The following is a 24,397-nucleotide window of genomic DNA, read 5'->3' as shown; positions in this document are numbered from 1 at the left end:
CTGCCCCTGAAGTACAAACACGTTCACACACCTCTTAGAAAGATAAAGAGCATTTCACATACAATTCCTCCCACCATCTCAAGGAGGCTTTAAAATACTCGGGGGAAGGAAGGAAGGAATGATGTGCCGAGAGAAGACTGTACATTTGCATCAGACACTTTGATGGTATAAACACTTCTGCGTACTCACATTTATTGAAAAAGACAATTATGACTACCATGCATGAGTGAAAACAAACAGGCCTCACCAAACACAGCACACAACATGGGCGGTGGCAGAGCACTTGGGACTCCAGAGCTCCTGGGTGAGGGAAAGTCTTCTACAGCTTCACACATGGACTGCTCTAATGCTGTCAGGTCTGTGACCATGGCAAATGGAGGAGGAGGAGGAAAGGAGAGGGAAATGGGAAACTGGCATATAGAAACATAGTAAAATACCTGCCTCTGATATTATTCAGGTTAAGACTGCACTTCAATAAATACCCAGGTAACATGAAGTGAAGACTCAGTGCACAGACATACTAGAGACAAAAAAAAATGTTTTTTCTTATTTTCTGTAAAACTTGAGACTCAGTCATCACCTTGGGACAACTTGTTCTTTCTATCCACAATGAGGAGAAATCCAGAGTTGCCAGCCCAAGCTGGGCGAAGACACTTCTAACTTCTCTTGGGGAGACAAGCTTATGTATTTTCATAATCACTTCAGAAACAAAGGTCATCTTAACACCTGAAAACCTAACAATACATTTAAAGCTAACACTAAGGCAATAGTGATTAAATTATTCCTTTTCACAAAGACCAAAGCAGGCCTAGAAACAAAAGAAGTCAGGCACAGGTTTTCTCCCCATCTCAGAAACACACATATGCCCACATTGCAACCTGCTGGTGTTGGCCAATTTCCTTCATGCAGTTCAGCCTTATCAATCTTACTCTTCTGTTGTTTGTCGCTTGCCGTAATTGTACTATTAAGGTATCAGTCTTCTCTCACTAACTCCTACAGACTATACCCAGTCCTCTCTTACTGCAGATTCAGCTCCAAGCAATTTCTGGCACAGCTCACTAAAGGAAGCAGTTTCACCACTGAGGTACAACTGACAGCCAAGACCAAGAAAATAGTTTAGTGACATGAAAAGAGATACTTGGCTTAGCAGATCAGCTAACAAGCACACTGGTGCTGGAAAAGCCATATGCAGATTTCAGGCAGGGCAACACTCATGGGTAACTTTCAAAACGCTTGACAACTTTTATTGTTTCCTTGGAAACCCTTCAAAAGTACAAAAACTAAAGCAATTTCCAGCTTCAGCTTGAAAAAAGGTGTATATTCTTTTAAGGACAGCCACCAGCCCTAAAGAGAGACTTCTGTCCATCACAGACATGATGTTGAATCCTCATCATTTCCATCATTTTTTCCCCTTGTTCCAACACAGGGCATGCTCTCAGCACCTTCAGTTGGTACCATCCCTGCAGCTGAAAACCATGTCTGTGTAGAAATAAGGTCACATAATACAGATGTCTTCAGAAGATCCCCACCCAGCAACAACACTGCAAGACTCCCCATGTTTGCAGCTGGATGCTGAAATACCCCTCCAAATGAGCTTTTCTCATTCAAGAGAGGAACTGAAACCCAGCAGGAGGCCTCCCAGCCCCAAAACCTAAAGATTATCAGTGGTCCAGAGGAAAGCTGGATAAATGGGTCCCCCTCTGTGTGTGCATGCAGGGTGTGCTGGTGCAGAGGAGGCATGAAGCAAGAAATCTGCACATTCCTTCTGTCAACAAGGGTTTGGGCAGATCTAAGAGAGCAACATTTACTACTATCGGTCATGAGTGAAAGCCCCTGAAGATGTGTTGGACTCTGCTGACATAAACAAGCCTACTCTTGGCCTACAGGCTGCATAGCTCAGAGACCACGCATCCCTCTGACCTTCTACCCCACACCCAGCTCTGCCTGCACCAGCAGCCCCAGTTCACCATCCGTCTTTTTTATCTGGCTGATTGGCAGAGTCAGGAAATCTCATTCTAGAGCAGGTCTGTACGCTTCCTTGAGTGGCCTCCTTCCCCCTTGCACACACCTGACGATCCACCTGGACCAGTGCTGTTACCCCACTTAGTGTTACATGGGTAGCCTGCTTCACATTGCTGGCCACAGCTCCTCAGCATCAAACAGAAGCCTCGGGAGCCCCCCCCGGGGGCTGCTGCTTTTGCTGGCTGTCACAGACCATGGCCCTTGGGCTGTGCAAGTCGCTGAGCAGGATCCCCAGCCCGAGATGCTTGCATTACACTGCTGCTCACTCCCTCTAGCACCTGCCGAGAGACACCATGCATGAGCTCTTCCCTCTCCTGTCCATCAAAAGAAGGAATAAGTTACCTCCCAGCAGACTGAGATTCAGTTGTTCACTGACTCCAGAGACCTCAAGCATCTGCAGCAGGCAGTTCTCCTGAGGCATTTCATGTGCTGCCGTTCCCAATCTTGCCACATGATGACTCCCATTAGGGTGTCCCCACCTCCTCCACAGACCTCAGTTAGGGTTTCCGCTGGTGTGGATCCTGAGGGCTCTCTCCACCAGCAGCAAAACTGCTCTCACTACTGCTGCCAACCCTTAAGCATGCCAACAGGGCACAGCTCAAATTGTTCTGGAAAAACGGTCTTTTCTGTTTCTGGTACAGAGTTTCATCGATACCCTTTTTTTTTTTTTTTTTTTTTTCCCTCCCACCCCAGGATGGAGCAAACAGGTCAGGCAAGACCCAAGCCCAAGGACAACCTCCCACAATTCCAGGACAAGGTGGGGAACAGAGCAAACTGAAGCATAATTTTTCTTCCTCTCCTCCCATATTTCAAGATGATTCTGGTAGTCTGCAGAAAAATTATGAATTTCCTTCTACAGCCACACCACGCTGAAAGTTTTGGTTTTTAGCAGAGGATTCAGTCATCTTTGCTGCTACTGCCTCTCCTGCTCCCACTGCAGGACAAAAGGAGGCAACAGGCAAAGGGCTTACAAAAAAAGTCATTAAACTTGTAAGACTACTCCATTTGAATGGAACAATCCTAGGCAAAGAGAGAGTAAATATTACCCTGGCAAGCCCGTATTTCATGTCTGAGCTCCACACAAACAGAAGGCCACATCAAGAAAATAAACTACAGGGGCCAGGGCCAGAAACAGCCACAGAAGCTCAGCCACAAGTAATCAAGCACACAAACTCACCTAGCTGGTGTTTCAGGTGTCCAGCAAAAGGAAGAGCACTTGCAGAGGACTTGCTTTTCCTTCCAGCAGTGGTCTGTGCTTGTCCTGACACACCTGCCCTACACAGACCTGTGCAAAACCAGTGAAGACAGGAGAAGCCCTCCAGCACTTTGGGACCCCACTCGCAGCAGCCACAGTCATGTCCATCTGCCCGAGGAGGCTTGTGGGACTTGACCAACAGTTTAGTGGGACTTGACCAACAGTTTAGTTCTCTTTAAAAGTGTCAGTAAAACCAGAGAGCACCAGGGCTTAGATGCAGGATAAGCGCCTGCGCGGGGTATGGGCTAAGGGAAGAAGACCTCTCCTCACCACCAAAATGCAGACAGCTTATCTATCATACCCTGGGGGGTCCCTTCTGAGGGCTGTTTTTAATTCTTTTCTAGGAAGGGAAAGGAGGGGGGAGTGCCTTTTGGTACTCTTAGTTAAGAGGAAAAAAAAAAAGAAAAAAAAAACAACAAGGAAACCTACTGTCTGTTGGCCAAACCTACAAGCACTTTTTCACCCCCCCTCGTTTTGTCACATTCTCCAGATGCCTCCTCACTGTCCCCTAGCCTCATTCACCCCCTGGACAAGGCCATAGGTGGAGGACATCAGGGCAGATCCCACCCCACAACAGGGAGAAAAGGTGAGGGAAGGGGATGACATGTGGGATCCTTCAGTTAAGTCAAGTATTTGGCTTCACAACTGCATCCAAACATCAAACATGTAGGTTTTTCTGCTTTAAGTCAAGGGTGCCCATACTCACAGCTTTTGTTTTAACAAGGTCTGCTTTGTTAAAAACAGAGTGCGTTTTCTAATTTAACACAGACAGAAACCAAGGTACAGCAAGAGATGTTTTTTGTCATTTCAGAAGACCTTATCTATATATTATACATCCAGAACTTCCAAGAAGCTCACAGACCACATACACGTAGCCCAGCTGCCACTAATTGCACTTGCTCAGGGCCATTTTTACCATAGGGCTCCCATAGCAGCTTTCCCATGTTTCTTTGCTGGATTTTGTTCCCTGTCCTTCAGTCCCTCCACTTTTCCACAGCTGGCAGGGGCCAGGAACACCTGCATACAAGACAGAGTGACTGTCTGCCAGCAGACAAACAAATACAGAAAAGATACTGAGTTTCCTCAGTAAACCACTGATCTTTGTCTGAAGTCTTAACAAGTCATAAGCATTTTGCAAATTTTTTTCATACCCAGCTTCTTCCTTCCTACAAGCTTGGAGCACCCTATGTTTGGAGACTTGTCCCACACCTCCCTGTCGAAGGATGTCTGTTTGTAGGGGCCAGGCAGACAGCTGAAGCCCAGCTCTTTTTCTGAGCATTGCTATGGGAGAACTGAGCAAGCAACATCTACAGCCATCAGACCTTAATGCCACCTACAGAGCCAGCAGCGCATTAACCACAGATGGCCCAAGGAAGCTGAAGTGAGTAAAGTAATTAGTGAACCACTAAGTACCTCCACAGTCACATGCTTCAATGACTGTCTTCAGAAAGCTGTGAATGGCCCACTGCAGCTATGCCCGAGCCTTTAACCTCAAAATTAATTCATCCTTGACCTGAGGTACACAAAAAAAAAACCACCCACACCATGGATTTGGTCATCAACTAAAACTGCTGGTCAATACCATCCAAGCCTTTCCTTGACCCATCACAAGCCTCACACACCACATACACCCAATACAGGTGATATATATGATGACAAAACTGCCAAATTTTGAGTTCACACTACCCAGAGAGAAATGCATGCAGTCATCACAAAAACTGGTGCAGACCATCAGAAATCGAGAGAGGAGAATCAGCATTTGGGTACCTCTAAATTGGAGGGCGCAGTCTATGATGCCCTGAAATATGCTCACAAGGACATGAAATCCCTTACGCTGGAGAATCTTTGTGGATGCTCCGGCGTAAGGGATTTCATGTCAATGCCAACACAAGCTGCTATGCAGACATTTAACTCAAGCACCACTGCTCACACAACTAGTTGAAACATAAAAGCCCAAGGTAGCAGTGACGTAAACCTTCGCTCATATCTAAACCATAATTTTTTCCCCATTCTTAGGCTGTGGTTGCACTGGAGATGGATAGCAGTGGCCAGGTGGCACCTGACCAATGGTCCAGCTAGGTGAGCTCCACGGCCATGCCAGTCAGGGCCACCTTTGGGACCCACAGCACCCAAAGATCTCATGGCCACTGCCACTCACAGGAAGGGCAAAATAACACATTGCTTGGCTCCCTCTGGAAAAAGCTGTTCAACACAAAAAGGCTGCTGCTGGCCTGTGAAATCCCCAAATTGCACAGTGCTGGAAGCTGGGAGAGCACTTCAGAGAAGTGTCTGTAGCATCTGCCCTGGTCTTATACCCATCCCAAGGAGAGAAGGTCTGGCACTATTTAGCAGCTTTCCACAGACTTATTTCTTTGAAGAAAAAAATCAAATACAATGGTAAGAGTGTATTCACAAGACCCCACAGGAAGAGGAGGCTGCACAAAGAACCACCTTGTTCATCCGGTTTGAGCTTACCTTCAACTCATGCTTCAGCAGGTATCTCCATACACTCACAAGTGACCAAAGAAAAAGTGTTTTATCATTCTCACAAGCTTCTTAAGCCTTCCGGTGATGCAAAAAGAACATTTCCCTGAAATCATATTTTGCCAACAGACAACGTCTGCATGAAGAGGAAAAGTAAAAATTTCTGACCAATTCAAAGTTGAAAGCTAAACAGTTTTAATCTGGGAAACAAGGATGAAACATGAATTGCCAACAAATAATTCTCCAAAGTAAACCAATGCGCACACCCCCTCTCACACCCTCACATGAGCAAGCCCCAGACACAACCCTTTCAGAGAGGACACATGCCTTGTGTCTACGCACATTAGGATGGTTCTGGTGGAATAATTACAATTAATCCATTACTTAATCTCCTAATCACTTCTGAGTAAGCAGCATTCCCGGACATTTGTTAATGACACATTCATTTTCATACCATCCTACTCATGAAAATTTAACCAAGAAAACAAATTTAAAAATGCCCAGGTAACACCAGTTACCTCATTCAAAGCTACAAGCAAGAAAGATTCACAGCTGAGGTCTCATCCGCGGCAGCAACTGTCCGTCACCGGTGCAGGCACCAAGAGCTCCCCCACGCCGGGGGTCTCATCACTGAGCTGCCCCTGCCGCCGCAGCAGCCACCCTCCGTTTCCAGCTGCTCAGGCTGGGTTTTAAGTGGCTTGTGGTCCATGAGCTGCATCAGTAACTAGATACACAGAGTTCCACAGCGATTCCCCTCTTACTCAATATATTCCACCTAACATATATATTGCAGATTTAAACATGCAGTGAACGAGTTTAACCACCCCATGGGATGCGATAACTAGGTGTTACCAGGAAAGTCTGAGAGCAGACAAGAGTAAGAATAGAAATTTAGGCAGTCTTTGTGACACTTCAGTTCTGCGTCTCGCTTGGTAGGTTTAGGAAAGACCTCTAACACCAACTTTTATTTGATTTATTACCAGAGGAAAGAGAATATTCCAGCATGGGAGCCCTGAAGCTAAAATTAAAAAAACCTATAATTTGGGTTCAGTAGCAGTTGGTATAATTCAGATCACAGCCACAATAAGAAGTCTCCAACATTATCAACTGTCAACAATTATTACTGGCTAGGCACACAGAACAGCTTTGTTCTGAACTGGAAGCCAAAACTGCAAGCAGCAGTAATTGCTACCAAAGGCAAAACACACAAAAAAACTCCAGCCTTTCCATGCAAAATACTCTCCAAAGAGGAATATAGGAATGGACACAAAAGTCTTATCATCTCCACTAACACCTTTAAAAAAAAACAAAGAAAAAAATCCAAGACTGTATACCCAGCAAAGGAAGGGGCTAGCAAGGAAAAGGGATCCCAAAAAGACACTTGTTAACTATTCTCAGCTGAACGCACATTTAACGAAACATTCTGTTCATTAGTTATTGAACTTTCATTAGCAGTTTAAGGGAAAGCTACACATGGAAGAGATGAAATGCAATCAATTTCTCCTGAAATTGCATACATTTCCACACTAATCCTCAGCAAGTTCATCCCAACCGATATTAAAAACCAAATCAATTAATACTAATTGCTCACCTTATTTTCACAGAGGGATCTTCACACTTCAGCAAGCCTCAAAGAAAAAAAAAAAAGAAAAAAGGCTATTTGTACAAAAGCAATTTACTTGTCTGGTCTTTTTATATCCATTTAGCTATGTAGTTAATTATTTTGGCAGGTAATTCTGCCAGCTCAAGTTTCCTTCCTCACAACTACCCTTTTGCAAACTGAGAGCACGAAGCAATCACATTTTTATAACCCCACAGCCTATAGCAACAGAATAAACAAAGTTTTCTGAGTCATGGGGTGAAATCCCGAACCCACTGACTTCATTAGCAGATCTGCCATTAAGTTAATACAACTGGTGCAACTTTCCCAGGAGACAATGATAACCAAGTGAGGAATTGTATTTTACGAGCAAACGTAGCAGGATTTACATTTAATTTTTCTTAAACGCAACACATACATTTTTAACATGTGCCATACAGAGAGCACAGAGTAAACAGAAGCTACATTTGTCCTCCTCTGCTGCAGGAGTGCAACAGGTTTTCCCACCATCACATGCTGAGTCTTCAGAAGAGGCTTTCCCTTTCTGCACTCCATATAACCACACTATACTTCAACACCACCACCCCATCAACAGGTCTTGAAAATTTTGTACACAGGTCCATTAATGTCTACAAGCAAAACAAGACAAATAGCTTTAAAAAAATTAGTCACTTAATGTGGACAGTCTTTCTTCTTTCTACAGAGACAATCCTGCCAAAAGGGCTTGCCAAAATGGTAAGTAACTTGGAACTGCATGGCCCCAATCAATCGGTGCCTCCCTAAAACATCCTGCGCCCCTTGCCCCAGGAACAAATGGGTGTCAGTACCAGTCAGGCTCGGGGAAGGCTTTCTTTCCCAGGGGCTAAACAACAAGCACAACATCTGCCTAGCATTGACTGCTCCTGGGGTTTCCTCCTGCCTCCGAAATCAGTGCAGCTAGCTCGTGTCTCACCTGTCCCAGCTCCCACAGACACAGGGGATGCACAACAACATAAGACAGAGCCAGGCTGAAAACCTTCGGTTCATCTGGAAGGAGATAGCTCAGGCACCAGAGGCAGTAACAGTGGCACAGATCCTTTTGGGGCTCTTTTGCTTCAGCTGTATCTGAGCAGCCAAGAAGTGACTTAAGCAGAACTAGTAACAAGGTGGGGATGCAACAGCCTCAACTCAAAATGTTTCTCACATCATCCAGTTTCTGCACTTTCTGCATTTTTTTGCATTTTTCCTCCCTCACTTGGTCTTGGCTAATACTGCAGGGAAGCCAAGTCTCTTTAGGGAAGATGCTTAATCTTTTTTTGCTCCCGAGTTGGAACAAGTTAAGTATCGCTAGCTGTCATGCTGCTTCATCACCATAACAGCTCTCCGTCTCCCAGCACAGCAGGTATCAGACCCTCTGGATCAAAACCCACTGTTATCTCTTAAAAGCATGATGATAAAAGAACATGATAGTAAGTGGAAAAATTAACTGAAGCCAGCTCTCTGCATTTTTTTTTTACTGTGGTTCTCAGGTTTACCTGTCACACAGCCAGTGGAGAACAGTTTTAAAAGTGCCTCTGCAATCGTGTCGCACAGGCACCTACCCAAACTCTAGGGAAGGTCCATGATGAAGAAACAAGCTACAAATGGAGGCCTCCTGCAAGTTATGCAGGTGCAGATAGAAATGCAGATAGGGCTTGAATTAAGGCTTTCATAAAAGTTTCAAACAGCACAAAAACTCTGCAGGAACTCATTGGGTGGTTAGGAAGCAGTAGTCTTAAGGTTTTAAGACGTGCTTTCAATAAGCAAACTGAGCCGAGGAGCTGATGCAACTGAACAGAGCACTGCTGGAGCGCTGGCTGGGATGCAGAGGGAAACACCTTTTGCCCAAGGCTTCACTGGGGACTAACAGCAGCAAGTCACAGGGAAAGTGCCGACAGAGAGGAGAGCAGCAGGAACAAGCGGTGGGGCACAGCACAGAGAGCCTGGCCCGGTTGCGAGGCCATTCATCATGAAGGAATGACTGGCAACAGGACAGTAAGCTTTCAAAGCTCAGGGGGTTTCCACGGCCCAGGAGATCAAAGCAGTGCTGGAGTGGGAGGAGGTGGCAAACAGGAGAGAGGGCCTGTTTTGAGATAGGGATGGCAAGAGCTGAAGTCGGACAGAAAGCACTCAAGAAGCCTGCCTGGTGTTAATGAGGAAACCCGCATCTCCAAACCATGCCAAGAGATAAAGGCAGGCATAGGACTTGCTTTAGAAGAAGCAAAGAGAACTAACTGTGATGGACTAGAGTAAGAGATAACTCAAAACAACAAAAACCGCCTGCTGCTATGATAATGGATGGATCTGACTGACAAGCAGTAACTGGATCCAAGCAGGAATTGCCCTGGCTTGCTGAAAGCCTGGTGCCTGACTGAGCACTGCTTATCAGGGAGGGTGGAAAGCCAGACGGAGGGCTAATGTGATGACAAATAGGCCAGGTTACTGCACACACACACACACACACACACACACAAAAGGAGGGGGGAATCAAAATGCAAAGTGAAACTTTCATAACATCACTAGTTTTCTCCATGCTTTCTTCTGCAGGTAAGACAGACAAGATACAGGCAATCAAGGTATTCATGTTCTTGTAGAGTAGCACTGGTATACAAGAAAATTGCAAGCAAAGTATTAGGCCACAGCTTCCTGGCATGAGGTTTTAAATCTCTAGATAGAAGATGTTTTGAGTGAGAGACGAGAAACGTTTTCCAACTTTAGCCTAGAGATATGCAGTTGCTCTATAAAGGTAGTTCCTAAGAGTATTTTTTACAACAAAGGGAGAGGAAACTCCAGTCATCTGAGAGTGCTATTGTCAGCCAGTCTGAGATGAAACGGCAGAGCACTGACTGATAACGATGCAGGATGAGATGGCTCTCACATTAAGGAAAAATACTTCTTTCCTTAGGGAGTTGGTTTGGCTTGCAGTTCTCCAGAGGTGGCTGTGGAGCATGTATGGCTTTACATGGGGAAAGCAGAAGAACTGTTCCTCTTTGAAAAGACATTTTGGAAAGAAAATTAGCAGAAAGGACTTCTTCCAGAAGGGAAGCACTGCTGCAGCTCCTCCACCCTCCCCAGCGAGAGGCACATCTGCCCCCACCAGTGCAAGGGTTTTGTATGAGCCCTCACATGAGCCCACAGCAGCAGAAATGGCAACGGCAGAGAGGGAACTTGACAGCTCCTGGCTCCTAAGCATCTCCAACAGCTTTCTTCTCACCAATACAGACTGTTGCCACCCCTGAGCAGCTGCTCCTGGCACCACTGAGCCAAGCCCTGACCTTCTGGTGCAGCCACTCACCCCCCATGAGCCCTGCCACTTCACAGGGGCATCACATTTGGTCCAAAGGACCCTGGTATCTTCCCATGCCATGCCAGGTAAGGGGCACATTGCAGGTAATGCACAGTCAAATCCAACGCTGGAGGTTGCCTCAAACCTTCTGCAGTCAACTTTGTCTTCACAAAACACCCTCCAACAGAGCAATCAAGTTACTGCACAACACAGACCCACTTTGCATCGATGTCTTTGCCATCATTCCGCAAAGGGAAGGACAGTCCTGCCCTCCAGTAAGTCATACAATTAGGCAAAGTAAACGAGTTGTCAATAAACCCTTGATTGTTCAATAAGATGTTGCTAATGGGAAGGCAAATGTACGCTGCCAGAATCTATGACATGATAGCAATAATTTTCAAGTTATGCTTGATGTTTCCGTGACAAAGCTATTTTCAGTTGCTTTTAATCTTCTTCAGAAAAGTCAGTCTTTGAATCCAAAACAACAAAAAAAAAAAGTTGTGATTGTTCTGAGCTCAGATGCATGCATTTAATCAGTTCAGGTGTTTAAATTATTTATCCACAAGGAGGAAAACTGTACTAATCTTAGGAACAGAGCATATGAAGGGGAAAAACAATTAGACATAAAGACATGCTGAATAATGTGACGCAGTAAAGAATCCTCTCATGCACAGGATAACTGTGACCAAGGGTGTTCCAAGTATTTGTTATTGCAGCCTGGACTGCAAAACTCAAAATACAGAGATTTGCTGCTACTAGAAGACATGTTTCCCAACTGTAAGGCAAAACAATTGTTTTCAACAAGCACAAAGCCCCAGTCAAAAGTTGGTACTTACCTAGTTTAGAAGAGCAGAACTTTTTAAATGTTTTTTCAAAAAACAAAAACAGTGTCTGGGGAAAAACAGAGTACTTCATGAACTATTCTTCCATAATTGTGACATCCAATGCTCTGGACCAGACTGTCCCTCCTCATCACTTGCCTTTCTTCTTTGATCTTAACCTTCTCCTCCTCCATCTCGCTTTTCAAAGCCAAGGGTCTACCCTAGCTGCAAGGGAGACCTCCCAGGTGGAATATACACAGGGTGGGAGCAACACTCCAGCCCAGTGCAGCCTTGTTACATCACTCCCCCAGCAACGGTTACAACAGAAGCAGCTGGTCAGGCACTACAAATTTAGGTCCCCAGGTGGATCAAAGGACTGTGGTGACGCACCAGGACACCTGGTTAAGAATACAAGACCTTCCCACCACCCTTACTGCCTGGTCTTTCAAGAGAAGAAATTCTTAAAATAAGTCTGCTTTAATGTTAATGGATTAGGCATCTTGTTCCAACTCTCAAATGCCCGGTCCCTCAGAAGACTTGGCTTTATCCACTGAAATTAATGGATAAGGTCAAGAAAGAGCTGTAGGTATACTGTGCACTGGAGAAAAGTAAAACTAGGTGTCCTGCTGCCAAGATGGATGCATTTACACGACGCTGAACCCCAGCAGTGGTACCTTCACTTAGAAAGGCTTAGACAATTAAGTTGATAGCATGGCACGCACTGGCACTTTCTGAGCATGCAGGAAAATAAACAAGCAGTTCTTATTCCAGCAAAGAATCTGGCTCTTCTCCCAGCTTGTTACCAGCTTTCTCTGCCTCACGACCCGGCATGCAACATCGCCTGCCATGGAGGTGGGTTACGGCTACTGAGCAACAGCCTGCTCCTATGCGAACACGCTAAAATCCATTCTTGGTCTGTGCTGTATCACAAAGAGACTACAGAGAAAACAAAACCCCTACCTTTTCTCAAAGAGACTCAGAGAGAAGTTCAAGGTATTTCAACTCACTTCAAGCCATTGCCAGCTGCTGTTTTGATCATTTTGTTTCTATAATCTGGGCAACACACCAAAGATCACAAGGTTTGGGTTTAAGTTTCATTTAAAAACCATCTCATAGGAGAAGAATCATTCCTCCATTTTATTAAACAAAAACCAGAGGCTGCTGACAATGCTATTATAGGCGGCAACATCAATGGAACATTACACATATATATATACATAAAATATATAAAAAGAAAAACATTGAGCTGGAAGGTTACTAACAAAAATAGAAAGGAAGACCCCTGAGACATTCTCTTTGTAATTCCTTTTTACACAAACCAACACTTAAAGTCTCCTGGCTGAGATTCCCCAGGTAACCTGCAAACCATTTTATAGCACCATTGCTCAAACCAATCTGAGTATCCAGTAGGGTAATTTATAATGGAATGACATGCCTATTATTGACAAAACTCTTCACAGAGCAAGGAGAAAACCTACAACACAGATACATCAACTTTTTTTGAAAGTAACATTGGCTCAAATGGAATTATAATGGGAAAGTGACCTGTTTTGATGCAAAGGTCCTTGGCATTACTGCCCAGAGGAAAAGCATCTGTGAAACACTGCAAGAGGGACCCAGTTTCACAAGGAGCAGCAGCCAAATGAAAGGGGAAAGAGAAGGAAAAAATAAAAAAAAAAAATATCAGACCAGCCTCCGGCACCACGGCCTGCCCAACTGCCCCCAGGTACAGAGGAACCTGAGTCCCTTTCCTTCTTAGGATCAATTCTCCAGCTATGAGAATCCTTCATTTGATGTTTGCTTTCAGCTGACATCAGCCTTTTTACTCAGTTTTGCCAGATTGCACTTTTGTCATTAGTTCTGGTTAGAGATACAGATGAGATGGCACTTCCTTTTTTTTTTTCTTTTTTTTTTTTCTCCTGAAGTGCCTTGCACTGTAACTGTAAGGATAATTACTTTGGGGGCTGAAATTTCCCATTCTTGTTCTCATCACAGAGGTACATATCTGATGATGATCTGCTTGGTCATTTAAGGTTTTTAAACAAGTTCTCAGATAAGCACAGCTGCATTTTTAACAGTAGCTAAAATTACAGAATTTAAGAAAGGAAAATTTGATGTGATGTTTCATGCTTTAGTTAACAGTCTTCCAAGACACAAAGCTCCAGTTGCTCTGGAAACTGTAACTTGGACACAACCATGTAGATACATCAATCCCCTGGCTATAAATGAAAACACTTTAGCAACGCTACACATTTGTGTGACAAACATTTTTAAAAACAAGCATTGCATCCTGATCTTCAGAAGGCACAGTTCTGATGTGGAAGGCACATCCCGCAGCCCTCCACACAGGGCACAGTTCTCTGTCTGCATTTCCTTTAAGCCACAAGAGAAATGACTGAGCAAGAGCCAGGAGAGCATGTGGACCTACCATCAAGACAATGACCCTCCAGATAAGGGAGAGATGGGAAACACAGGTAGGTATTTGAGGGATATGCCAGGGATTCAAAGCAGGGCTGTTTCTTCCTGTGTTTGCATGGTGCCTATCACACTGCAGGCACAGCTGGAAGCAAACACTGGTACCAAAAGGAGGACTTAGAAGACAAATTAACAATGTGGACAGGCTGGGATCTGGTACACAGAGCCCTCAGCCACTGGCCCAGGAGAAGGCAGCAGGAAGCCTGGACCTGGGAATGGAGCAAGATGACGGCCATCGGCAGAAGGAAAGCAGAGGGGGATGCTCAAAAGCAGAGTAGGAGGAATGAGTGTGGGGGGTTCACGGAGGAGGACTGGACACAGCACAACACCAGAAGCCAGATACATTTATTTTTTTTAAAAAGGGGGAAATATTACATACGTAAACGACAGCCTGAGTGCTTGTTGCTGTGGAAACCATAACTTTGAATTCAGTGGCTAAAACCTAGCATTGCTATTTATACTGTGCTCCTCGCTACAGCACAAGAACTTCATCTGAGAAACGGAGAGCTCTGGTACCAGACGAACGTGTTTTTTCGCCCCGTTACACACAGTGATCCTTTCAAACGATGCCTCACAAGGTTTTTCCGATGTTCCTGGCCACTGAATGACTACACAGCGTAATCACCTCTGATAGAAAAAAAAAATAAACCACTGTCTTTCCTCTTCCAAGCAAGACCAGATGAATCACTGGACAGACATCGGGTAGGATTCACTGAATTCTACTTCAGTCAAGAGCAACCAGCGAAGCCAAAAAGGCCATTTAAAACAGCAGTCTGTCTTGTTTCCCTTAAGGCAAATTAGAGTCAGCACTGCATGAGATTATGGAGGGCCAGATCCCAAAGTCAGTTATCATTAAATGTGACAAGCATTTTTTTAAGGACCCCAGAATATTGTCTTTAATATACTGGAAAGCATAACCAGATCATTAATGCAAGAATAACAATAACAAAAAGGCTAAAGATTAAAGTCCTGTCAGGAGAATCACTTTAAAAAAATTCATTTTTTAGTTGCTTTGCTGTTCAAGAAGGAAACAGCTTTTTCATCCATGGGAAACGTGATTCTGGGGCAAGCAAGTGTTCCCACAGCCTAAGTGGGAGCAGGACTAATTTGCCTGTAACCAAAGCAGAGGTGAGCCAAGTCCCCACAGGTATGTCACATTCCTCTTCCACCTCCACCATTCCAGAGCCCAGAAGGGAAGAAGCAGTCCCGTTCCCCAGCCACTCCTAAATCATGTTTTACCTCAAGTAGTATGGAGGTCCTAGCATAGCACATTCATTGCCACTACCAAATATACACAAAAACTACCACAGGGGTGATGATCAGGTTTTAAGACACCTCCCAGGATTTCTGCACACAGCAGTCCCCAAATCAAAGAGCTCGTGGCATACAAGGGCAATCAAGGCAAATGCCGAGAGAGAAAACCACAGCACTTTCCAAGGTCACTCGCACCTTCAAAATCCCACAGGACTGTCCCATCCACATGGGCTCATCAGGAAGCAGCAAGGACAACCGTTACATGCAATCCAATAAGCAATACTCTGCCTGAAGAAGGCAGCTTTTGCCAGGGGAAGGGCAGCCAGGGATTGCGCAGGGACAGGAGCAAGGACTCGGCAGAGGGGCTCCAAAAGCTGCCGAAGCAGGAGGGGTGGAAGGATGTTGTTCTCTGCAGGATCGGGCCCTTACTAAGGGCCCTAGCTAAGGTGAAGGATGTCTCATTTGCCCTTGTTCAATAATTTATATCACAGCATTGAAGTGTCATTGAAATTGACAGAAGCGTTTTAATAATACAGGAAAGGGAAAAGACGCTCTAATCACAGATTAGGCACCCAAGTAATCACTCCATAGAGTTCAGCCTCCCCTAATTTATTCCAATACATTTTTTAATCAGAATTTCATACATAGCAAAATGACTAACAAGTCACAAGTACTACCTATTTCCTAGCTCCAGCCAGCTTTCACTAGCCCAGAGTGCTCTGGCTGCCACGAAGAGGGAGAAGTGGGATGAAGGACCGAGGAGGAACAGAGTCAATTTCTCCCAGCGCTTCCCAATCCAAAGTGCTAGTACTGAGCTGCGCGCTGGAATTACGCACCCGTTCCTGCAACTCTATTAAAGACCGCATTTGTGCCAGCGCTTCCCGTCAAGCCTAGGGCTGCGTGCATCAGTCAGGAGAACCCAACTTCAGCAAGGGCAGCGCGGGCAGGCTCTGCCCTCCCTGCCTTCAGCGGTGACCCGCAGGCGGGAACACACCACCCTGACCTGCTACACGCTCGTTAAGCCTACGGTCCCTAAGTGACACCCCGGCTGTGCCCCCGCACCGTGGCCGGTACGGCTCCCCCACAGCAGCAGCAGCAGCAGCATCACCCGGCGGGGAAGGGACCCGGCGGCCGCCGCCGCCCCCCCGCTCCGGGCCAGCACCGGGCAGCGCCGGCTGCTGGGGCTCTCCGGGGAGGAGGAGGGGGGGGTCGACGGCCCCCGCACGGCCCCCGCGCAGCCCTCCGGGGGGGGCGGCGGTTCTGACATTTTAGGCGCAGGAGCGGCGCTCCCGGAGGCCGGCTGCCGCAGGGCCGGCTCCGGAGCCGCGCGGCGGCGGGGCCGGACCCCGGCGAAGACCCGGGCATCCCGGCGGGGCCATCCCCGCGCCGCCGCACCGGCGGGGGGAGCGGCGGCGGCCGCCGTTGGCCCACACTGCGAACAATAAAGCGGGCCCCGGCGGGCCGGGCGCCCACCCGTCCGCAGCGGAGAAGCGCGGCCGCGCCCCCCACACACACCCCGCCCAGGCCACCCCCTCGGTGCGGGCGGCGGCGGCGGCAGCGGCGGAGGGGCTGCGAGCCGGGCCGCGGCGCCGCGCAACGCCCCCGGCGCGGGGCGCTCCGCCAGGGCGCACCGGCGTGAGGCGGGATGCCGTGCGCGGGCGACGGGGACGCGATCCGCCGGCCACTCACCTGCCGCGGCTGGGCTCGGCAACCGGGGGTCGCCGCCGCCAACCCGCCCAGGGAGCTGCTCCCCGTCGTCGTCGTCGTCGTCGTCGCCACCGCAGCCGGGCGCCCGCGGCCGCCGCCGCCGCTCAGAGCGCGCCGCCACCAATAGGCGCCGCTGCCATATTGTTACTGCCGGCGCTGCGAGGGGCGGCGCCGGCGGCCGCCTTGGAAACCGGTGGCCATTGGCTGCTCGATGAGTCAATCCGGGCCGGGAGAGCCAATAGGCGGCGGCGGCGGCGAACAGCGGGGCGTTCGGAGTTGGAATGTTGTGTGACAATGGCCCACGCGGCTTCCAGGAGGGAGGGGAGGGGCCGCTCCCCGGGGGGCGGGGGGGGCGGGCGGCGCCGCGTGCGGACCACCCCCCACGCACCCCTCCGCACCGCGGATCCCGCAACAAAAGCGGCCAATGGGGCGTGCGGGCCGCCCGCCGCGCGGGGGAGCCCGGCCATTCCGCGGGGGGCGGGCGGGCGAAGTTGGCGCGCGCGGCGGCGGCGGCGAGCGGGATTGGCTGCGGGCAGGGAGAGCTGGACTTCGAAGCCGAACCGACTTGTGAGGCGGTTCGGAACCGTCCTCTCACGGGTCCCCACCCCGCTCCGACGTGTCTCCGGCCGCAGCGACCCGTTCGGGGAAGAAGGTTCCAGACCGCTGCGAGAGGGGGTCGGGAGCCGTGAGAGGAAGGCGCCTGGCCGCCACAGAAGTCAGCTGGACTTCGAGGGGGTCGGGAGCCGTGAGAGGAAGGTGCCTGGGTGCTGCACGGCCACACCTTCCTCTCACGGCTCCTGACCCCCTCGAAGTCCCCTGGAGCAGTGCTGAGCTTCCTCGTCTCTCCCTCCTTCATGGTCGCCACCAGACACTTACAAGGAGCCATTGCCCGGCACGCGTTGGTGATAGCACCAGATCTTTCACCCAGGCCTTGTCCACGCTTGCTTCCCTCGCTGCGGGCACCATCCCGCACCATGTTCCTTCTCTGCCGTTTACCAGAGACCCCCAAGTGCCAACAGCTATCTACATGGCTCAGAGATGCAAACAAGGAGCGACGGCTTTTCCCCTGTGCTAGCCTGCCCCTGTGCTATTTCTGCAGCTAAAGATTTTGAGGGAATTTAAGCCAGTGTTTTAGCTGTGCATCACACACGCAGGCTCCGTTCGATGGGACACAGGGAAGCACCTTGTCACAAGCATTGCCCTGGCTGCCAAAGTGTTGGGGGTTTTTTACAGTAATGACTCAGCTCAAATCTGGATAAGTACATTTTAAAATGCGCTAATAAAAAAACATGAGCTGTGTCTTAACTGAAAGTGTTTTACAAAACCTGCCAAACTACACAAGCTGATTTTTAAACACAAAAAGGTGGAAGCACCTCATCAACTTTGAAAGTCAAGATAGGGAAATCCAAATCAATTGTCATTGTTAATGCTTGGACATGTATTGAATAAAGAATATTTATTTTCAAATACTATGTATTTGTTCTACCTTTAAAAATCTCAGCTATCTACTCACTAATCACTATTTTGTTTGCAAATCAAATCCAAATATAAAAGATCAGTTTTCTTCACCAAACTACTGATCAATTAATGGCAGGTTTTAAATGGCATTACCACACAAAGCACTTTAGTCAAAGCATTTAATCAGCAAGATTAAATGCAGGTCCTTTCTTGACATTGATTTTTAGGTAAAATTCCCCACTGATTCAGCCAGGAGGCCTTATGAAAATTTGATAGTGTGCTACGGTCCCAGATTAGGAAAGTTCAGCTAGTCAAGTGGCCACTCAGAATAATCATACAAACCCAAGCTACCCCAGGTGTGCAGTTTGTTTTATAGCTCACAATCAGTAGTGTAACTTAAAACCAGATCTTCAAGGTGCCCATCAGCTATAAGCAAATGTATCTCATAAGACTATGGGTTGCACGTCAAAAATCTCCATGTGCCCAGGAGCCATCCCAGCCCCGTGTAGGGCTGCTGCACCTCCTACAACATCCCAGACCAGGAGGACAGCCCTGGCCCTCAGCCAGCTCAGCCCTTCAGTCACAACTAGGACCACAAAGGGAAGTCATGCTTGACCAACCTGATAATCTTCTACAAAGAAAAGTCTGGCTCCGTAGATGAGACGAGAGCTAGTGGGTATTTTCTACCATGACTTCAGTGTGGCTTTTGACACACTTTCCCGTAAGATACTCATAGAGAAGATGATGAAGTATGGGCTGGATGAGCAGAGAGGTGGAGTGAAAATTGGCTGAACAGCTGGGCCCAGAGGGTGGTGGTCAGTGGTACATAGTTGGAGGCCAGCAACTAACAGCGTACCCCAGGGGTCAATACTGGGTCCAGTCTTGTTCAACATCCTCATTAATGATCTGAATGATGGCGCAGAGTGTGCCCTCAGCAAGTTTGCTGATGACACAAAGCTGGGAAGAGTGAACACAAAACAGAGAGTTGTGCTGCCATCCAGAGGGACCTAGACAGGCTGGAGAAATGGGCTGACAGGAACTTCATGATGTTCAGCAAGGAGAAGCACAAACTGTTGCACCTGGGGAAGAACAACCTCATGCACCAATACATGCTGGGAGCCACCCAGCTGGAAAGCGGCTTGGCAGAAAAGGACCTTGTGCCCTTACAACAAAAGTGGCAGATGGTACCCTGGGCTGCATTAGGCAAAGCATTGCCAGCAGGTCGAGGGAGGTGATCCTTCCCCTCTGCTCAGCGCTGGTGAGGCCCCACCTGGAGTGCTGTGTCCAGTTCTGGGCTCCCCGGTACAAGAGAGACATGGACACACTGCAGAGAGCCCAGTGAAGGGCCACGAAGATGGTGAAGGGACTGGAGCATCTGTCCTGTGAGGAAAGGCTGGCAGAGCTGGGACTGTTCAGCCTGGAGAAGAGAAGGCTCAGGGGGATCTCATCCATGTATATAAATACCCAAAGGGAGGGTGCAAAGAGGACGCAGCCAGGCTCTTTTCAGTGGTGCCCAGTGACAGGACCAGAGGCAATGGGCACGCACTGAAACACAGGAGGTTCTCTCTGAATATCAGGAATGACTTTCTCTGTGTGGGTGACCAAGCACTGGCACAGGTTGCCGAGAGAGACTGTGGAGTGCCCCACTGTCCTGGTTTCAGCTGGAATAGAGTTAATTGTCTTCCTAGTAGCTCGTATGGTGCTATGTTTTGAGTTCAGTATGAGAAGAATGTTGATCAAACTGATGTTTTCAGTTGTTGCTAAGTAGTGTTTAGTCTAAAATCAAGGATTTTTCAGCTTCTCATGCCCAGCCAGCGAGAAAGCTGGAGGGGCACAAGAAGTTGGCACAGGACACAGCCAGGGCAGCTGACCCAAACTGGCCAACGGGGTATTCCATACCATGTGACATCATACCCAGTATATAAACTGGGGGGAGTGGGGGCGGGGGATAGCTGCCTGGGGACTAGCTGGGTGTAGGTCAGTGGGCGGTGAGCAATTGCACGGCACATCATATGTACATTCCAATCCTTTTATTATTACTGTTGTCACTTTATTAGTGTTATCTTTATCATTATTAGTTTCTTCTTTTCTGTTCTATTAAACCGTTCTTATCTCAACCCGCGAGTTTTACTTCTTTTACCAATTTTCTCCCCATCCAACTGGGTGGGCGGGGAGTGAGTGAGCGGCTGCGTGGTGCTTAGTTGCTGGCAGGGGTTAAACCACGACACACACCTTGGAGATATTCAAAAGCCATCTGGGCAACTGACTCTGGGTGGCCCTCCTTGAGCAAGGGGTTGGACCAGATGCCCTCCAGAGTTCCCTTCCAACATCAGCCATTCTGTGATTCTGTGGCCAAATCCTACTTACCCTGGCCTCCCTCCCCTCCTGCAATTATATGCACCTCTTCCACTTTGGGCTCTTCATGTCTGATGCATGCCTTATTTGCACCTTTGGCCACAAGTGCAACCTGGCCACTGAGCAGGTGCAAGTCACTGGCTCAGCCAAGTGGGACCAGGCAACGCTGCTTTGTCATCACATGCCAGCTAAGTCTGGTTATCTGCTGTCCCACCAGGCAGGTGTGCCTGGCACAGTACTGCTTTATTTCTGTATATCCTGCAGCCCAGGATCAACTTTTTCCATGTTGCAGGCAGCTCCACACAGCCCAAGGAAAATCTGTCCCCTTGGACCCCCAGGCTATGCTTGGCTCCTCAGCCAATGTTTAGGCATACCTGATACACGTTCCTTTATAACAATGACTTGTGAGTCTTTAAGGTCTCACAGCCTGGCTATTAGTTGTATGGTTAATAAGATTTGTAATTCTGATATGATTTGCCATTTTGGAAAACTTCTAGTGAAAGGGAAGGGAAAAGACATAGTAAAAAAAAAGGTGGAGAACATCATTTCAATTCTCAACCAAGGTGAAGCTGCCAAAGACAGCAGAAGATCCTCCATGCAGCATGGCTGCTTTGCCTAAGCAGCGGTTGAGGAAGGCTGTATCACTTCCAAGGTTTGGCCAATACCATCCAGCAGCAGACTGCTTTGATGATGAGCTGTCCTCACAGAGCAAAAACAGGACAAGGAGCCAAACACTCCTACTTCATGTGATTCTGCAAAGAAAAACAGAGCAGAGAGTTGAGGTATTTTAGGGAGGGCTGAGGAAGGCAATATGGTGGAGACGATCGTCTTTATTACATGGAGCACCGGTGGCATCAGTGGGACTGTAAATCACAGGAAACAGAAATCGGAAGGGACCTCTGGGAGCCTCTAGAACAATCTCCTGCTCAAAGCAAGACTAATTTCAGCCAGAGAGGTTGTGCATGGACTTGCCTCATCAAAGTTTGAATATCTTCAAGGCTGGAGGTTTCACAGCTTCTGGACAGCCTGTGCTCCTGGCACACCATGAGCTCTAGCCCCCAACTCTGTGTCTTCCACCAGACACTCTCCAGTCTGCCAGTCTCCCTCTGGTACAGGGGCCTTCATATGTGTCCAAAAGAGAAATCCTGCAGCTGTCAGCATGGTTTGAGACAAACAAAAGGCAATAAATCAGGCAATCATCCAGCAGGTCCTGTTGCACCCTGTATCCTCCATTTCTCAGCCTATGGCTCCAGCAGAGCACCGTAGAGCAGAGTATCGTATAGCCCCCAGGCTTCTCTCACACACAGTATCTACTCTGTCCTATAGGTCCTCTGCAGTACCTGGAGAAGAAAAGCTAACGGTGAAGAAAGGCCGGGACATTTTCTAGCAGCTTGTAAAGCAAAACAGTAGCAAGACACATCCAGTGGTGTACGAGAGTCCGACACCAGAGACTTGCTGTTGCCTTCCACGGCCCTGCTTAAACACTGGTGTGATTTTCAGCAGCTGCCCCAGAACAAGGGGAAAATGAAAGGGTCAGGGGTATTGACCTGTAGGTGACGTCTACCATCAGACCCAATCGAGGAATATATCTGTTCCCATGGAAAACTCCAGGTGTCTAAGTGAGGAGGGGGCTGCCACTCATCCAGACCACCTCTTGCATCTCATTCATCGCTCTGCTCTACAGACACCCATGTCAGCACTGGCAGGGAAAAAGGGGGCCAGAGGCTGAAGCCCCTGCAGGGACTGCTTTTCTCTGCCTGTCGTGGTTTAACCCCAGCCAGCAACTAAGCACCACGCAGCCGCTCACTCACTCACCCCCAACCCAGTGGGATGGGGGAGAAAATCAGGAAAAGAAGTAAAACTCCTGGGTTGAGATAAGAACGGTTTAATAGAACAGAAAAGAAGAAACTAATAATGATAATGATAACACTAATAAAATGACAGCAGTAGTAATAAAAGGATTGAAATGTACAAATGATGCGCAGGGCAGGCTCAGGTGCACTTCAAACAACAGTTAGGAGAACTGTCACCCCCTCCTCAGTGCAGCCGCCCCCCTTCCCAGCTGCAGCCCCACACACACAGGACACGGCTCCCGCAGTCGGGCACATGTGGGCAGGTGGCTGCGTCTCAGCAGACCTGACTGCGCAACTGGGTCTTATGCCACCTAATATAGGCATATTTTTAAGTAATCCCACTTCATTAGCTACTTTTCCAGCACCTCAGCATATAATGAGTGAAATCCATTAGTCATCTGACAGTTCTAGTTATTCTGCATGTCAAGTCCTATCTCTTCATTTATATATCCAGACTGTTATGGCAAGCTGGTGTGCTAGTTGTACCCCTCCACCTACTCAGTACTAATTTCAGAGTTGTTATTTTTGGCTTGCAGTGATTGTGTGCATAAAAAGTTCAGTCTCCTCCAAAAAAAAATTTTAAAAGGAAGCAGAACGCGGGACTGAGCAAAAAACTGCCCTTGCTAAACACCATTTGCCCACCATCAGCAAACCTTATTTTCAGGTAATGTAGCAGAAGTAAAGCATCTTCCTATGAAGATTCTATCTGAGTTTATGAATGATGGAGTTGCAAAAAAAATAGTCATTTTTGACAGGGGCATACAGGAGTAGCTCACTCAGAAAAAAACAACTTGGCAATTCACAATGAACTTATATAGAGTATAACTTATTGCAAGGCTGGTAATTCTATGACTGAAAACATGAAATAGCATTTGCTTATCAAAAAATGTGTATGGATGAGGAAAGCTCAAAAGCAAAGTTCTGTCTCTATGCCAGACATTCCTTGTCCATTTGTAAAATTAATTATCTGTAAATAAAGCATTTTTCTCTTTGTAATGCATGTTTTGATATTTCTCCCCTACAGAAAAGAATGCTCTTATTCCTGAGCAATGCACTCATGTACCTGATAGACAGGAATGGCAGAGGACATTTCAAGTTGAAAAATTGAAAAAGGGGTTAAAAAAATCAAGGAAATTGTTCTTTGAAAAATAGTTGTAGACTGTTACCAGTACATCCTGATGTGCTGCTGCATGCATGTAAGCTGACATTTTATGTCCTACACACAGTTAGCAGAAGGATTGCTTACCACCAAAGTCCTAACCAGGCCATCAAAATTGGATTGAATTAGGACTTGTTCTGTACTGGCGAACTTCATGCCTTCTACTTATTTTCCTGTCAGCTTTGCCCGTAGCTTAAAAAAGATATTCACCACAACCCAGAAGTTGTTGCCTTCTTTTTTCTTTGAAAACAGGAACAACAATGTAATAATGGAGGTTTCTTTCTGTCTTCTAAGTATATGTAACTCAGACTGGTTCCAAGACCCTGAACTCCATACATAGAAAGTAACTATAACTGCTTAGTATTTCTTCTAGCAGGGACAGTCTGCTTCCATGAGTGCAAAATCTCTATCTATTCCCCCTTATAGTCCCTTGAAGAAGCTCTCCCAGGCCTTTGCATGCCTCAAAAATAATAATAATGCCTTCCCTTTTTTTCAGTCAGTATGTGTCTGAATAATGTTCAGGCTGCAGCAAAGCTAATAGTAGGATCGCAACCTCGCACATCTAGGATTATGTAAAAGAGGAGATGCGTTTGATGAATTATTGCCCACCTTAGCCTCTCTTTTTGAAAAATGCTGTTATCTGTGTTCAC

At 47.4% G+C, this 24,397-nt stretch overlaps 1 protein-coding gene across 2 annotated transcripts in view; it reads right to left on the bottom strand.

Moving 5' to 3' along the window:
* TIAM1 (TIAM Rac1 associated GEF 1) overlaps positions 1-16,934 on the bottom strand; it is a 194,290-nt gene extending 177,356 nt beyond the window's left edge. The window contains exon 1 of one of the 2 annotated variants that reach the window (XM_075033838.1): positions 16,905-16,934. The gene's annotated coding sequence lies outside the window, so the exon portion shown is untranslated. Of the gene's footprint in view, positions 1-7,352; positions 7,625-16,904 lie in introns of those variants that run through there. The other variant, XM_075033837.1, reaches the window with a different exon arrangement.
* Between the last annotated feature and the right edge of the window lie 7,463 nt (positions 16,935-24,397).

Source organism: Buteo buteo, chromosome 8 (genome assembly GCF_964188355.1).
Source record: "Buteo buteo chromosome 8, bButBut1.hap1.1, whole genome shotgun sequence".
NCBI classification, from domain to species: domain Eukaryota; kingdom Metazoa; phylum Chordata; class Aves; order Accipitriformes; family Accipitridae; genus Buteo; species Buteo buteo.
The sequence above is the reverse complement of the archived record's forward strand: the minus strand, read 5'-3'. Positions and strand labels throughout refer to the sequence as shown.